The sequence below is a fragment of the Mus pahari genome, chromosome 11, assembly GCF_900095145.1.
Source record: "Mus pahari chromosome 11, PAHARI_EIJ_v1.1, whole genome shotgun sequence".
In the NCBI taxonomy this organism is placed as follows: Eukaryota; Metazoa; Chordata; class Mammalia; order Rodentia; family Muridae; genus Mus; species Mus pahari.
Genome location: NC_034600.1, coordinates 15,533,061 through 15,551,467, shown reverse-complemented (window position 1 = coordinate 15,551,467; position 18,407 = coordinate 15,533,061). Strand labels below are relative to the sequence as shown.

General features: G+C 37.3%; 1 pseudogene; it reads left to right on the top strand.

The window, feature by feature from the left end:
• The first annotated feature begins 2,318 nt into the window (after positions 1 to 2,318).
• LOC110329266 lies at positions 2,319 to 3,177 on the top strand (annotated as a pseudogene).
• Positions 3,178 to 18,407: the final 15,230 nt, after the last annotated feature.

Here is an 18,407-nt window from a genome sequence, read left to right as displayed (position 1 = left end):
CACCCAAGAACAAGGATCACTAGCTCCATAAGCAAACTTCTTCTTGGGAGGTTTTCAAAGAGACATTACAGATAGAATTAACCAGAAAATGTGGTGCATTTACACAGTGGAGTACTACTCAGTTATTAAATACAATGAATTTATGAAATTCTTATGCAATGGATGGAACTAGAAAATATCATCCTGAGTGAGGTAACCCAATGACAAAAGAACTCACATAACAGGCACTTACTAATAAGTGGATATTAGGCCAGAGGCTAAGAATACCCAAGATACAATTCACAAACCACATGAAACTCAAGAAGAAGCAAGACCAAAGTGTGGATACTTTGATCCTTCTTGGAAGGAGGAACAAAATACCCATGGAAGGAGTTACAGAGACAAAGTATGAAGCAGAGACTGAGGGGATCCATCCCATATACAATCACCAAATCCAGACACTTTCGTGGATGCGAACAAGAGCTTTCTGACAGGAACCTGACATAGGAGGAACAACAATATGAACTAACCAGTATCTCCAGAGCTCCCAGGGACTAAACCACCAACAAAAGAGTACACGTGGAGGGACCCATGGCTCCAGCTGCATATGTAGCAGAGGATGGCATTGTCAGTCATCAATGGGAGGAGAGCCCCTTGGTCCTGGGAAGGCTCAATGCCCCAGTACAGGGGAATGTCAGGGCTGGGAAGCAGGAGTGGATGGGTTGGTGAGCAGGAGTAGGGAGGAGGAGACAGGGGGTTTTCGCAGGGGAAACCAGGTAAGGGGATAACATTTGAAATGTAAATAAAGAAAATATCTAATAAAATCTACAAAAAAGAAGAATTAACCAGTAAGCAGGTAAATATTTGCAAAGGTTTGTATAGAAAGAAAACCACATTATATGTAAACTTTCTTCTTCTTTTTTTTCTCTATAAAAGTTATATCAGACATCTAATTCCGGTATGACTACATACTAAGTATAGAGGTGACAAGTGCCATTCCTCCACGTATTTTAGTAAAGTGTCTTTGGTCATGCAAATATATATACTTTTTGGAGGCTCTACATGCTAAAGTCCTCATTTCTATAATCTGGGAAGATCATGAGGAATATGTTATCCAACTTTTGTTGTTTTGATAACGACCCCCAAAGACTGTTTTCATATTAAAAGTATATGAAAATGAGGTCTCACATTTCAGTAAATTGCTATTAATTATAATATAATTATATTATATCAAAAGTTTTAATATTTGATATATGTTATATATATCAAAGCAGTTTTCTTTTTCTTTTTTTGAAAAATAAAAGCTATGTAATATATGCAAATATACCACATTTTCTTTGCCCACATCTAGGTTTGAGGCACATTTTCCTTGAGGCACATCTAGGTTGCTTCTAGTTTCTGGTTATTACAAGTAATGCTGCTCTGAACATAGCTGAGCAAATGTCCTTGTGGTATGGTAGAACATTTTGGGAGTATATGTCCAGGTGTGGTAACTGGGCCTTGAGGTGGAACTATTCTAAATTTTCTGAGAAACCACCAAATTGATTTCCAAAGTGGTTGTACAAGTTTTCACTCCCACAAGCAATGGAGGAATATTTCNCTTGCTCCATATCCTTACCAGCATGAGCTGGCATCTTTGATCCACTTGGACTTGAGTTTGTGCAGGATAATAAATATGGATCTATTTGCATTCTTCTACATGCAGACATACAGTTAAACCAACACCATTTGTTGAAGACGCTTTCTTTTGTCCATTGTATAGTTTTGTCCCCTTTGTCAGAAAATCTAGTGTCTGTAAGTGTGTGGGTATCAAAGCAGTTTTCAAATGTCTTTATATCTTTATGTCATGGTTGGAGATAGAGATGAACAAATAAGTTTCTGATTCAATGATTCTTCCAGTGTTGTGTGCACATGCCGTTTCTTCTCTGTTGTTTCAGGTGTGTTTGCATGTTTGCTGTGCGCTGTTTCAGAGCAGAAGCAATAACTCCTTACTGGGCAGGTCCACGTGACTCCAAGGAGCCATAAAAAGTCTATCTACTGTGGAAGGTATCCTTCTGGCTTCCCCCTTACCCATTCCAATCACGTGTGAATCGTCAAATGACAGGCTCTGACACTGTGTTGTCTGCCAGTAGAACTGTTTTTTGTTTTGTTTTGTTTGTTTGTTTGTTTTTACAATGCATAAGTTCTCTCTTATTTTTATTTTAATGCATGTAACTGCTAATCCATATCAACCTTTGTTAGCCTTAAAAAAATTCGAATGATCTCATCTTTCTCTGGGTGTCTCATCATTAGTCACATCATCATTAAACTCTGCATGGCATCCCAGAGGCACCATTGCGATGCCCAGGGGAGAGAAGGCAATCTGGAAATCCAACTACTTCCTTTAGATCATCCAACTTCCGGAGGGTTGGCCAAAATGCTTCACTGTGGAAGTAGACAATGTGGGCAGGTGCAGCAGGTGTGCCTGTCCCAGTGAGGCAATGCTGTGATGCTGATGGGCAAGGACACCTTGATGCACAAGGCCATACAGGGCAACTAGAAAACAACCTAGATCCACAGAAACTGTTGTCTCATATTTGGGGGAATGCGGGCTTTGTATTCATCAAAGAGGAACTCACAGATTGTGGACGTGCTGCTGGTCCTGTTACACTGTGTGAAGTCCTTATCACTAAACTCTTCAGAGGTACCATTGAAATTCTGAGTGATGTGCACCTGATTAAAACTGGAGAGGAAAGTAGGAGGCAGCGAAGCTGCTCTGCTGAAAGTGCTGATCTCCCAGCAGGTGTTTGACAAAGGCAGCATTTACAACCCAGAAATGCACTACAACACAGAGCAGACTCTGCACTCTGGCTTCCTAGAGGCAGCCTGAAATGCTGCTAGTATTTGTCTGCAGACTGGTTACCTGACTGTTGCTTCAGTGCCAAACTCTCTCAGCAATACCTTCAAGCAGGTCCTGGCTTTGTCTGTGGAGACTGAGTATATCTTTCCACTTGCTGAAATGCGCGAGGCCTTCCTGAGTGATCCAGCTCCATTCTGTGGCTGCTACCCTATGGCTGGGGCCCCCAAAGCTGCGCTTACTGTGGCTGCAGCCCAAGCCAAAACTGAAACCAAGGAAGACAGAGGAATGAGAGGAGGATATGGGATTTTGTCTCTTTGATCAAGCCCTTCAATGCAACCAACTCAGCCAGCTTAATTTGAGAAAATTGGAAATAAAGGCTTACTTCTCTTATAAAAATCTAATGACATAACAATTCCCTTGCTAGTGTTTCAAATTCTAAGGAAAACAATATTTTATGATTTGATATATGTGCAACATTTAATGTCTATTATTTAACTGTTATTTATTGACTGCATTTCAAATGTGTTGTGACATTTTTCCATAATTTTATTAATAATGTTTCAAATGCATTATAGGAAAAATAGTTATATTTAACTATAGGGCAATAGAAAATTCCAATTATTATTGCCAAGGTGAAAATTGAAAATGATATTGACCAATATATTTGGCAAATAGGTAAAATTAATTTAGTAACTTAATGCATTTTTAAAGTTCCAGTTACTAGAAAGGTAAAAGGATGCAGTCCTACTCTGGAGAGTCATAGGCGATAACAGAAGGAAGCAGGCTTAGAAGAGGGCAGTTAGCACCAACCTGTAAGCAGCTAGCATGCGCAGTGCATGGGGCAGGTTTCAGGTCTGTCTTCCCGTAGCCATGAATATTTCATTTGTAAGTTTGTTCTGAGGTCCTAACATGAATTCCCCTGCTTTGGTTTCTATACAAGATTAAAAACCTTCATTGTGGTTTTCTTCCATATTTCATTTCTTTACTAGAGGAAAAAATAAAAGCTCACTAAAAATATAAGAGTATGAACTCGAGGGATTTTCATGTCTGTTTCCCTAACAACATCTGAGATTACATGCGTGTGTGCCAACAAGCCCAGCTTTTGATATCGGGGATAGGGAGTTGAACCCAGGTCCTCATGCTTTCGGACAAATTACTTCACCAGCAAAGCCATCTCCCCAGCCTCTGATCTATCTATTTTTCAAAACACAACGTTCACTCTATTAACTAACTAAAGGACAGATCCTCAGTTTAGTTAAGATGACTTTCTCAGCAGCTATAGGATAGGGGGATTTAGCTAAGTTTACTTGGCCATTAGTTTTCTATTTGTTCCTATGTAGGGTTAATGTGGTAAGTCTTCATGTCATGTAAACTTTCACAAGCAGCAGCAGTTTTAAAACACATTACCCTGAAAGCACTGGGACATGAGGTCAATATGCACTCTTCCTTGGGATAAATGCTGACCGGAAGACACCAAGCATGTCAATCATAAATTCATCCTCATTACCATAAAGCAACACTTCATCCAAACAAACTGTCTAAATAAACTAAATTGCTATTGAAAATTTATTTGCAATACCACCCATGCTTCCCAAAATGCAGTTCTGCACTTATTTAGTTTTGAATCTCATAGAGTGACAGGCCTGTACACATTGTCTTGTGTCACCTTAAAGATTATCAGTGAGCTAACATCCACATTCCTATTATTTTAGAATATTTATTCAATTTCAAAATGTTTATTTTCCTAAATTTAAACATATTTAATATGCACAGGCAATTAAATCCTTTAATATCATTTTCTAATGGGCTGACTGTAATGAGTTTATTCTGTAGGAAAACAAATGGAAACATTACAACCAGTTCATTTCGGTTTATATGGCCTATAAGAAAGATTTATTTGAGGTAAAGAGAAATTGCCTTCAGAGAATTAGTGAATGAGTTTCATTTTCAGTATAATATCAGAAAGATAATAGTAATAGTTACATGAGAAGGCCTTTTTTGGGTAAGAAAATTCATAAATTTTTCCAACTGGGTCTTTTTTTCTTTATGACTGACAAAGATCTGAGGAATGCTATTGTTACTGTCATATTCTGTTGACTATATACCTAAATTCCTTTTCAGAATAACATCAAAATTTGAATTGACACCACAACCTGTCCAATATCTTGAGCACCAATTTATGTGGACTACAAAAAGTATTTATTCTAAAGCAACATGCATTCCATCATACAATTCTCATAGAACAAAATGTTTACATCTCAAAAATAAGAGATCAGAAGTTGTTAGCTTATTCTATATGTAGACATTTGAGTTAAGTTGGTGTGAAGCTTATTTTGTTTTTTAGTTTTTCTTTCCTTCATCCCTTGATTTCTTTTCCCTTTCTCTCTGTCTCCCTCTGCCTTTTTTCCCTCCATTTTCTTTCTTGTTTTAAATAGTTGGTCTTCTAATCCTCCTATCTCCATCTGCCAAGAGATGGGATTACACTCAATTCAAGATTTCTTCCTGGTTGCTTCAGTTTCTAAAAATATGATTAACCTCTGTATTTTGTCTGTCTGATTGGTTGGGTTGTGGTGCTGGAGAATGGACCCACTACATGTGGTAGTGAAGCACTTTACCAGTGAGCCACCTTCATCCTTTAGTTTTACATTTTTAAGAAGTCAATATATTGAATAAAAGCCTTTATATCTTAACAGAAATGCCACAATAATTTTTCCCAACAAATGAATGCCACCTTCAGGTCTATCCATTTGAATCAGTTGATAAATTAGTTTATATTAAAAAAAAACAACAACAACAATAGTGTTTTCCTACTAATCCTAAGATTCCAAGATTCTAAGATTCCAACTTTTTAACCATAATTTCATAGTTTTAAACAAATATGTAGTCAGAAGATATATTACATTTGCTTTTCTATTGCTGTTGCTTTGGTTTGTATATTTATTAAAAATCAATGCAACAGAAATTATCCTGCCTAATCGTGGTCTCCACACCATACCAGTTGGCACTGAGCCTTAACTTCCAGGCTCCAGGGTTCTAGCTATAATTTGATTTGTATTAAAGGCCTAGTTTAGAGAAAGCAGAATTTCAAATAATTGTGGAAAATATGAATTAAAGAATTTCCAGATCTAATAATATGTTGGGATAGATCTTTCCTGGTAAATAGAGGATTGTAATAGTTCTAAAAATGGAATTTCATACATGTTTTCCCCCTATCTCTTGAGCTGTACTAGGCATTACTGAGAATCATCACAGAGCACACAGAAGATTCTAGAAGAAAGATAAGTGTGAGCAAAACTAAGTGTGCTAACTGACATGCAAATTATGGCACTTCTTCTGCTCTAATTTATGTTTTTTAAAGATTCTTACAACATCCATTTCTTCTATCTTCTGAACAAAAATAGCTATTACTTCTTTTTAAAAACTGAGAATCTTCCCACTGCCTTAGGCCTGCTCACCCACAAGCTCATTCTCAAGGGACTATGTGAGTTTCTTTGCAGTTACCCCAGTTACCCTAGTTGGAACTGAATTTGATTAATATTATCAAAATGAAAGTGGCAGTTATACTCGGTAGTTAATAATTTGGCTGTTCAGAATGTTATAGAAGCTCATGATCATACGTGGGTATCAGAAAAGAGATCATATACTGAAACCCTTCTATTGAGATCCTCTTTGGAGAGGAACAGAGGCATCCCCTCGACTTCATGATTCCATTTTCTCCTTAGAGGCAAACACCGGTGCCAGTTTCAATCCCGACATCAGTGCTCTTAAGAAGATCTCAGGGCCGCCCAAGTGCATGTTTCTTGGCCACCTGTATCTGTCCAAGAAAATGCCCCGGAGTGAGCAGGCTTCATTATGGCCTTGGCAAAACACCAGCATGCACCAGCTGCATGGGGGACTGCTCAACCCCCTGCCCGGAGAAGAGGAATATAAGTGTCAGTCTTCCTTTATGGGTTTTCATTAACTCTCTTCTAATCTATAGCATTAATTCTTGGACTTCTGGGAAAACAGAGTTCTCTAATCCGAAAATCTTAAAGGCAAACATCTTTCTTTTCAAATCTACTTCTGGAATCTTTGGCCTTTGAAAGTAACATTCACAGCAGATTTAAAATATCCACTATTTGCACAGGACAAGCCAATGGTGCAACTTTCCATCTATTTACCTGTTATCTGAATGCACCAAATTAGCTAGGGGGACTAGCATGGGGGGCAGGGTGGGAATCTGTTACTTCAGTTAGATTTACAGGGACTTCTTGTAAACAGGGTGCTAAAAAGTGTGCTGGATTTTTTTTAACCTTTTGTGACACACAACAGAGCTGTGAAATCAGTGAATTAAATAGTTCCAGTCCCCTGGGCATACATGAGCAATGGCATAAAATAGGCAGCACCCATTAGAACATTACTGTTACGGAGCAGATGGACAGCTTCAGGTTCAGTCCTTTGTCCTTACTTCAGAATGGGGCCGGACTGGGAAACGACTGTAAATTTTCTCAAAAGAGATGAATAGGAAAGCTGTTAACTTTTTTCTTATTTAAAAAAAAGAAACCTGGAAAAAGTCCAAATTACACATTTTGCAGCTCTGACTGCCGTTCTTCAGCATTGCTGCAAAACATCTGTAGGTGGCTAAGCGCTCCCCACCTCCTTTCCCAAAATGGAATAGCTCATTCCCGGCATGCTGTCCAATGCCTGCAAAGACATATGTTTACCAAACCAGTCCACGACCATATGTGTGCCGCAGTTTCTCCACAGCATACTGCACGTGAGTTGATTGGCTTAACACACAAGATGCAGAATGGAGATGCAAGCAGGATCAGAGATTGAGAAGGAAGGAAAATGTGGGAGCAATAAAAAAAAAGAGGAGAAAGAGGGCAAGAATTATTTTTCATTGTACTTTTCTGGCATGCTCCCTTTGCAGTAAATGTTGATGAGAAAATTCCCAGTCATCTTATAGCAGTTTTCCTACAATGCAGAAAATCCAAGTACAAATTAGATGAGCTATGTATTTGAGATGTTTGAACTTCTAATCATCCTAAAGCTTATTCATATGATAAATGACAAGTTTATCTAATGAAACAAATCATTTGATTTTTAATGTTAAATTCACATTTAGGATGTTTAGTACATTTTGAAAATTTTCTATATAGAACCTCAAATGCAACATATTCTTGCTAGAGCCAGAAAATAATTCTATTCATCAAAGGGGGAAATAATCATAACCTTTTATATAGTTCTTGGATATGTTTAAATAGTTGTGAAGTCTAAAATATATCTTTATAATAATAAAAACACATTTTAGCAAAAATGAATTTCTGTATAATATTTTATTCAAAAGTTTCTGTTCTGTACATTTAATTATTTAAATAAAACATCAATAAGATAAATTCTTGGTCATGCATGTCTTCTAAGTATTGATATGCAAAGACTGATAAACTGAAATATATGTTGTATTTTTAAAGGGCTTTATAAATGAAAACTAAGGTATGTCTTTCAAAAAGTAAAGAACTTGATATAATTATCTAATATGAAGCTAGTATGTTAATGAGTAATTACAGTACAAAAATATGTAAGAATTTACCAAGCTTCATCTTTCCTCCTTTTTTCTAACATTCAGAACTATTTATAGTCAGTTTATAGATTTAGACAAAGCTTTGAAATGGCTAGAATGTCTCACTACATGCAACTCTCTTGTGCTTCTGTAGGCTTTACAGTTTACCCTTTGACTAGATGCCGATACTTGATACATTTTAACTTCTTCCTTTTAATTTCATATGTCAGTTACAAAAATAAAAGAAAACATCTACTACTGCTCTGGTATGTTGCAGTGTTGTCATGGTACACAAGCAGGGTGCATCCCTTCTACCTAGAAGGAAGTAAAAAAGCATTTGGTAGAACATATTAGCCTGCAGTGTTGATGGCTTCAGAGAACCAAAGTAAATAGTTTGTGATTTAAAATAATTTGCATTCTCAGAAAAAAAGAAAGCTAGCCATGAAGTCTGTTGCATGGCTCTAACACTTGGAAGATATTTAACACTCTAATTTCTGACCGTCCCTACTTTCCTACTGTGTAATAGCTGTTATATTGTTAATAGATGCTGTGGTTTGGATGGCCAGCTCCTTACTTGTGATGAACTAGCAGGTACTCCACAAGGGTCTTCAGAAAGATGGCGGGGCAGAATCCCTTGGCTTCTACATAGGTATTTCAGTGGATATTTGGTGGCTCACCTTCCATGTCACAATGTTAAGTTGTTTCAGAATCTTGTTTTTTTCTTGTCATTTTGCTTTGTTTTATCTCCCTGCCACACAACTACTTGCTTTCAATGCCAATTCTGGTATGCATTCCTGGAAGAAAGTTATTATTTCATGGAAGTGAAAATAGATTTATTTCATAATAGAAAATCAACGTCTTCTGATGATAAGGGGATAGTGACTTTAATCCTTTATCTGGGCATTTCCTGAAGGCAGAGAAAACTGAAGACTCTTTCAGACTGGGCTGAAATTCTATGCATTAAGTTTCAAAGGAATAAAAGTCTGCTTGCTCCCCAGTGCATTTGCCAACTCCTAGTAAGAGAGCAAAAGTAAAGATTTTTATAGACTTGGTGATGTCCATGGGGGAACATTTTGTTGATGAATCTATGAAAACCATGCACACATTCTCACTGGGCACGTTTCTCCTTCACAGGCACAGGAGAAGTTCTCAAGACTACTTAGTTTACACATATAGGTTCGTTGTTTACCCATCAAAAATATATTGATGGATATAAATTCTGTTTAAGATAGCATATAAATTCAGATGAATTGGGAAATTATTATTTAACAGCATAGAACTGCAACCTATTGGATTAAAACAATATGAAATCTGTGCTACTTTTCATGATCTTTCTCTAAATCTTCCAGAAGAGAACAATCACTCTGGAATATTAGAGATGAGAAATAAGCTTACAACCCTGACAAAGGCCAAGAGTTACTTGGAATACCGAACCAAGTCGAAAAGATTTCACAACAAATTTGGATCTGAGATGAAACTGCATGCCAAAATGCAGACTGGTTGCTACCAACCACAAATGGGGTTTTCTCAGCTCAATCTCTAAAAGCTGCTGGACACAGGCCTACCTGAGAACCACGGAGGCCCTTATCAAGACTGTCTGTTACGACTCTCCAGATACACATCTCCGACCTTCTCAACTAGTTTTACAATTGTGAGGGAGTGGGGCTCTAAAATTCGAGTTCAGTGTACAGAGAGTTAATTTAAATTTGATAACAAATGGCTCTGCTGCAGAAATGAATGCAGCCTGGCAACTTCAACAGGGAACCCTTCAGAGGGCCTCAATTATGTATGCAGCTTCTTTGAGAAATAGTTTCACACATCTGACCCAAAGACCACTATGTTGTTGCCATGAAATAAAACTGTACGTCTGCATTGTTTCATTTCTGGGCCCTGTACACAGTGCCAGACTCGAGGAATCCCCCACTCTGCGCATGCGTGTTCATGTGCTCGCACAAACCCCTTTATTATCGTTCTGCTTCTATTTTTCAAGTACAGTGAATTTATCAATATAATTGCCACATACATAATGGCTCCTGATTACTTTTATTTGCTATAAAAAAAAATCTAATTTTAACTGCCAGACTGTTCTGGTCAAAATAGGGAAAACTAAAGGAGAAGGAAAGGGTTAACCAACCCACACTATTTCAATTTTTTTCAAAATGGCTGCTTTGTCTGTGTGCATACACCAATAGCAAATGCCCTTCTGTTATTGTACAGCCAATTTGATGTGTCAAGTATTCATATGCTAATAGCGGTACAGTTTCTCACTTTTTCACAGATAAATGGTAAAGATTGTTACAGACAGTGAAACACAAGAATAAACAGCTTTTATTTCAGGCACGATAAATTACTTTCCATTCAAATCACAAGCCACGCATGCTGCTGACCATCTTGTTTCCATTCACTGCTCGTTTGCCTTCTGGGTGTGTTTCTTTAGAATAGTTTGAAAATATTTAACAGATATGGACAGAGTTGTTGCTAATGACTTGATTGCATTAATGCGCTTTCTAGTCATTTCCTCCCTCAAAGCTCATTTTTGTATTCCGTTATTTCAGTGGGAGAAAAGTTTGATGGGAATTCTGACACTGTTTCCCTAACATACTACAATCAAATCTTTTTAAAGCTAGGCAATGACAATATTTGAAGAATAGATATTTTCCTTTAGGTTAGCAGAGATGTCATTTAGTAAATAGTATAACTTAAAAAGAGACACTTGAAGGAAATGTCAATTTGGGTCAGAACAAACTAGAATCAATTCCATTTTCCCAGATATAAATCTGTTTTGAAGGATTGAATTTGTTAAATACGTATGACTAAGACATAATATCAACTTATTGTTGATATAGAAAAATTGCATCAGAGGTGAGGGTGGGTGTGGAGAGAGGAAGTAGTATATGGAGAATAATTTCCTAGCCTTTAAACAAACACTTCTAAAAGAAAGCACTTATACATCCACTGAAATTTCAAGTCAAAAGAAACACTTTGGATTTTTTCACAAATTTGCTTATGAACCCAGGCCATATGTTTCCTCTAGGATTAAAATGTAAAACACCATTTAAAGCTGGGGATACATTCTTCAGGTATTTCTTATCTTCAGGTATTTCTTTATTACGACTGTGTCTTTTCTCTGATCTTTGTATGTGACCATTTTGTTCTCATATTTGAGCCTCCGTAATTGTCACTGATGCTTGCTTTAATTGCTTGTTTGATGAGAAAGCACGCAAAATTAAATAAATAAACATCTAGAAAAGTAACTCAGTTCATTGCCAGGCTGAATTACAGCTTTTAAAAGTAGGTCATATAAAGGCTTTCTTTCTAATTGCTTAAAATTAAATACAGAATGTGGAGGATGGAAAGAAAATAGGATTAAGTTAGGCTCTTAGAATATGCAATCCCAGTGATGTGGAAGTCTACCTTGAGACATTATAGATTACAAAGTTAACTATGACATCAGGTCAGTGAGATTACAGCCTCTAATTGTCAAAAGAAGATGAAGTTTTACACACCAGAAAAAGACTGTTTTTACAACATTATGAACTAATCAGTACCCCCAGAGCTCATGTCTCTAGCTGCATATATAGCAGAAGAAGGTCTAGTCAGCCTTCGTTGGGAAGAGAGACCCCCTTGGTCTTGCAAACTTTATATGCCCCATACAGGGAAACGCCAAGGCCAAGAAGTGGGAGTGGGTGGGCAGGGGAGCAGGGCGGGGAGGAGGGTATAGGGGACATTCAGGATAGCATTTGTAATGTAAATGAAGAAAATATCTAATAAAATAAGTTAAAAAACAAGAAATAAAAAAGACTGTTTTTTAAAAGCAATATTCAGTTCTTTTCTCTGACCTCCAAAATTTTGAGAAATCTTATCACATCATATCAGTAAATCAATTAAATTAGTCATTAATGTTAAAGTTAATCAAGAGATTTTTTTTCCACCAGAAAGCCCTACAAATAATCCAATAAAAGTTCCCCACCTTTCCACTTATAACACCGTTGTTAAGCCTACAATAAATGAAACCAGTGGCAAATACGTATTCCAACATGCCATTTACATACACATACCCTCCAGGCCAAATGAAGACTGGTTATGAAATACTAACCTTTTACTTTGTCAGATGTTCATCAAAAAATGACTGTGTGTTAATTTATCAAGGTTGAAATAAAGTAGGACACCAGTGATTAGCTCATGAGTTAATTTAAAATACAATCTATGCTTCACATTCCACAATACTATGATTGTGTTATTAATAAGTGTTTTTAATTTACTATAATGACTAAATGATAGCGTTTTGCCCATTTTTTCCTCCTTTACCTATGTAGTCTCTCTTTAATTGTGTAGATACAATTAGGCCTTCTCAGCTCTGGATCATTATTTATTTATTTATTTATTTATTTATTCATTGCTTTAAATTCTCATCCTTAATGTGCCATCACCATGGGCACAAGTCTGGGGATACACCCAGGGCTTTACTTTCCCTGTCTGTATTGCTCTTGTTTCTATCATTTCCTCATCAGTGCTATTCCCATATGCTTTGGGAGCTGGCCCTTTAAGAGCAGAGTTTCTAAACAGTGCACACACAGATACACACTGGACATGCTAGATCTGTATAGAATGTTTCAGTTGCACAGGGTGTTTGATCACCCATGAACATCAGGCCAATGGTTCTGTTAAGGTAGTGGCATGATTTGCTCCAAAGACAGATAACCTTTAACTGAGGTTTCCATTTAAAAAAAAAAAAAATGGTGAAGTGACAGAACAGAGAACCAACATGCCACAGGCGTAAGGAGTGAAGGACAAAACTTGCTTTTTAACACAAACAAGATATATGAAATTTATGATGGTTGGCTAATTAAGAGGTAACATTCGCCTTTATAAAGGAGATGAGTCCTCTCCTTGTTGATTCATTGTGCAATGCAGAGTGGCCATCTCTGCAACCGTCTCTTATATGCACAAGCACAATGATGTGCTCAGTAGGTTGTATTTTATATTTCTGCATATACATACATACAACAAGCAGAGGAAAAGAATTGGCTTCTTTTCAAGAATTATGAGACTTATGCGTTTTGAGTTTTTAAGATAAAGAAGATCAACTGTTTCAGTCCATGTCTATTTACTACCAAAAGTCTTGTGCCAGTTATTTAAATGGACACACACTATACAGAAAGAGTGAGCAAAACTTGTGCGACAGTTAAATCTACACCAGGCTGCTCAGATCCATCATGAAAATGATGTTCAAGAACTGAAGGTGTTCTGTCTTCAGTTGCCTGCATCTGTACAGCTACAGGCCAGTAAACGCATGTGAGATATCTATAACTTTTGCTTGCAGTGTTTGATGGCAGTTTGGTATAACTACAAGTATACTATCTGTACTTACATGACCTAAGAAACACATTTCTAGGTTAATCTTCAAAAGTGGCACTATTGTAGATCATGGTCCCAAAGGAGAGCTTAGGCTGTTACTACATGTACAAAGTTTCAGAGACTTGGGGCATTTATCAAAATAAATCATTTCAGGAACACTTACCTATAATTAAATATTTGAGTATTTTATTTGTCTTTAATTTTTTTAAATAATTAATGTTTTACTTACTCACCTTGCATCCCACTCACTGCCCCACTCCTAGTCACACTCTCCAAAAATATTTCCCAAAATCCATCCCTCTCCTCCTCTGTACTTCCTTGGGACATCAAGTTTCTGTGAGTCTAGGCACATTCTCTCCCACTGAGGCCGGACAAGGCAGCCCAGCCAGAAGAACATATCCCATGGACAGGCCACAGCTTTTGAGGTAGTCCCTCCAGTTGTTTAAGATCCACATGAAGACCAAGCTGACATCTGCTACATATATGCAGGGAGGCCTAGGTCCAGACTGTGTACACTCTTTGGTTGTTAGTTCAGTCTCTGAGAGCCCCAAGGGTCAAGGTTAGTTGACTCTGCTGCTCTTCTTGTGGATTTCCTATCCCTTCAGGGCCTGCAATCCTTCCTCCTATTCTTCCATGAAAGGACCCAACCTCCATCCCACTGTTTGGCAATGGGTGTCTGCATCTGTCTGAGTCAACTACTGGGTGGAGCCTCTCTGAAGACTACATATACATAAAGGGAAGACTAACTCTCCCTCTCTCAGCAGTTACTAGTTGCCAACAGATTGTTGTTGCATGTGGGTGGGAATCGGTGAGCTATCTCCACCCACATTAGCACATCTTTCACTGTTGTCATTGTTCAAGTCATTTTTAGGCACCATAGTGTTAAAATATCTGTCTCATCTCTAGAAGACACAATCTCACAGCAAACTTTCTTCCCCCTCTTCCAAACTATGGCCAGAGCCTTAGGTGTGGTGGCTGTGTGGTCACTGTGTTGATTGGGGCTGGACACCCCAGGATCAATTGTTATCTGCATTCTGATCAGTTGTGGGTTTTGGTGATGATGTCCATCTTTGAAAAAGATGTTTCCTTGATGTTGGGTAAGAGCTACACTTATCAGGACGGTCCCGCCATGTGATGTGCATGTTTAAACAAGAAATTATTTTTACCTTTACCGAGAAAAGGATTTAACCTAACTTTTCACTCATAGGATATTACTGGATGCTATTTAATTGTAGGGGTAAGTATAAATCATGTCTCAAGGAAATGAACTCAATTGCAGTTCCTTGAACATGGGGTAAGAAAAACAGTACCAGTGTAGTGAAATACTCATGTTACATGGTAAGAATTAAGCCATTCTCTACAGGGAAAACAAGTTGTTACTCATGAAATATATGTGGAAACCAAGTTCTCTATAAAGGGTTCACTTAAGTGTTCTCTTCATTTGTAGAGTTTAATCTTAAATGACTGCATCCAAACTGAGCTTCCAATGGTCTGATTGTCATTAAACCTAGAAAATGTAACAAGTGAACATCTCTCTCAAGCTGTTGGATTTACATGTTATTTGGTTTTAAAACCACAAAATCTGTCTCTTAGAGACATGGAGGAAGGGATCTCAGCTCCTCTTGCCATCGCATTAAATGGTATGAAAATTGATCCTTTGGGTGATTTGGACCATAAAGTAATAGTCACACACTCTTTTTCTATTCAGCCCATGAGTGCTGTGAGTCAACAAGAAGCTTAGCTACAAAGAAGAGCAGGGCTAATAAAAGGAGAGCACAGAACTTCTCTGATTGCCCCCACATTGATGCATCACCCTGGATAGCTCATTAGGGTCCTCAGAGGAATACAAAGAGTCTTTTCAGTAAAACTTCCTTGTTCAAAGAGTGTATTCATAACCTCTTGCCTATGCTGGATAAGAGAGCTTTCTCCATGGAATTTGAAAAAAAACAACCTGCAATCACTTGTGTGGAGATGTTGCTAAACATATTGTAAGACATCTTCATTCAGAGCAACAGGGACAACTATAGAAGAAAAGGGGCTTCCCAAGGGTATCATTCCTATTTAGTATGTTAGCACCTTTGTAACATATCGACACAGGATACTGTGGGAATAGTCTGGAGAGATGTCCCCCATTTACAACATAAAAAATAGAATCTAAAGAAATAGAAGCCTTGAGACAAAATAATGAAAGAAAAATAAATAATAAAATGAATAAGAAAGAAAGAAAGAAAGAAAGAAAGAAAGAAAGAAAGAAAGAAAGAAAGAAAGAAAGAAAGAAAGAAAAGAGAAGAAGAAAGAAAGAGAGGAAGAAAGGAAGAAAGGGGGAATGAAAACAGAAAAAAGATAAGAAAGCAAAACAAAGTGAGTGGTGTGTGTCTAATGAGCAGCCTCCTTAACTAAGCAATAATTGCCACTTTGTCCACAACATTATAAAAGGGGGAAGTCACCAGTAGGATTTGGGTATGGAATATAACATCTCTCCCTGTCTTCATAGAAAGGCAACGTTCAGTGGCACGGAGTATATTCATTTGTGTCTTGGGTATGCTGTTTATCCTTTAAGTGTAAAAAGAAAAAGCTTTGAGGTTGGGCTCTCCTGACAGAAAACAGCATGTCTAAAAGAACATGAGCCAAGAAAGCTTCCCTGAAAGTTTAATAAATACTGTGCTCAACTTACAGTAACTTGGATATAGTAGTCATTATTAGAGAGATGTTCTGCAGGATTGTCGGCAAAGTTTGGAAACTTGATGGTTACCGATTGAGATTTCCCTAGAGGTCTTCAAGCTTAAGTGAAAGTCTCAAATTCTTAGAATTTAAATGGAGATTGGTGTGACGTTCCAATATAAAACACTATGCCAGTCCATTCTTGTTTCTTTATTGTTGAAACCACACAAAACCATAGTGAGATGGAGTGTGATTTGTGGTGAAGATGGGAAATGAAAACACATGCTTCACAAACTCTTTTAATTGAAAACATCTCACAAATACCTTGTTAATAATAATTCCTTAAATTACATAGTTGTGCTCATCTTCTGATGAGCTTCAACTTCGTTTAAGAGAAGAAAAAGCATTGCTTAGCCAACAGGCTACTGCAAGGGACGTCATTGCTTAGCTGCCTTAAGAAAAAGACATATTCTCAGTCAATGGCTGTTTATCTCAGCAACTAACACACCACTGACTAATAGTTATCACTTACCTAACAATCTTCTTACCAACCCAGCACATACCTACTCTCAAAGCAATGACAGAGTGAAATACTTATACATTATTTAGTAACATAAATTATACTGCAATTAGTAAAAAGGGGTTAATGCAGACTCTCAATTTAATTATTTCCAGTTTTAGCTTGAGGTAAAAATTGTCACTTTTCATATTAAGAAAAAATGAATTAATATTTAAATAATATCTCTGCCAGAATGCATGGCATGTGGCATGTGGAAGAATTGGCATGGACCAGGTGAGGTTGAACATGTAAAAACCCAAGAAATTTCAATAATTGAGATTAAAATCTCATCCTGAGACCAGCAAGAGTAGGAATAACTCCTTTCCTTTTTCTGTGCCTGTTTTGGTGTCTATAACCAGCTGATCTTTAACCAGGTGGTCATAGATGGTCAGTCCAGTAACCTAGCATCTGGAATGCCTCTGCTGAGGTATCACAGTAGCCTTAGCCTTCAGTCATTGACCTTCTCCTTCACTGGATATCCATACACCCTTCATTGAAAACTATATAACTCTTGGTTCACCCTCAAATAAATCATATGCATTCAAACCCACCCCCAAAAGAAATACAAACAAGCTAGGATCGTCTCAGAGAGCTGCTTCATTAAATAACATTGGAGAAAACCTTTCACTAAGAGGGCCATAGCTCTAAGAGCCTGGAAGAAACCTCATCCCCACTGCCTGCACACTTGTGTCCTCTTCAAGCATCTGGATACCCCAAGAGGATAGACAGAATGCAGCACTACACCAGAACAATGGAAACATTAGAAAAATAAAGTAAACATAATATGCATGAACCTCTACATGGTTATAGTTACAAAGACAAACGTGCATATAGAAACATACAGAAAAATACATGTATACTAGAAATCAATAGAGTATTTGATAGTTATCAACAAACATATTAATTATATATTATACAATTACCTACTTATCTATATATACAGTTATGTATAATATATGTGTATACATATCTTTAATGTGGATCTAAATACAGGTGTTTTGTGTTGCATGTTGTGCTAAATATAATTCCAGCTTGTACTTTTTATGTGTAAACTTTAAATTACTGAATATTCTGCTTTAACTATGTAGTTTAAAGACTTTTTAAAATGAAGATAGTCAACAACATAGGAAGAATGAACATCAACAAATATAAACTATCTCTATTACAAAATAAACACCTATGTAGTTCATAAAATTTGTATTTACTGCTCCTTTGTTCACATGTTTGTGTGATTAATGCCTCTATCAGGGAGCTGATGACTGTACTTTCTCGTTTGTCTATGAGATGGTCAGCTCTGTGACCCTCTCTTAGTTCCTAAGTGATGCCATGACAAGTGTGCCTGCCATGGCCAGCGAGCCCTGTCAATTGAAAAGCTTAGGTTTTGAGGCATTTCCTGCTCTTCCAAAGTGTCTGGGTTTGGTTGACTGCATCTATATGGCAGTTCAAAGCCTCCATTTAGTGCCTTCTCT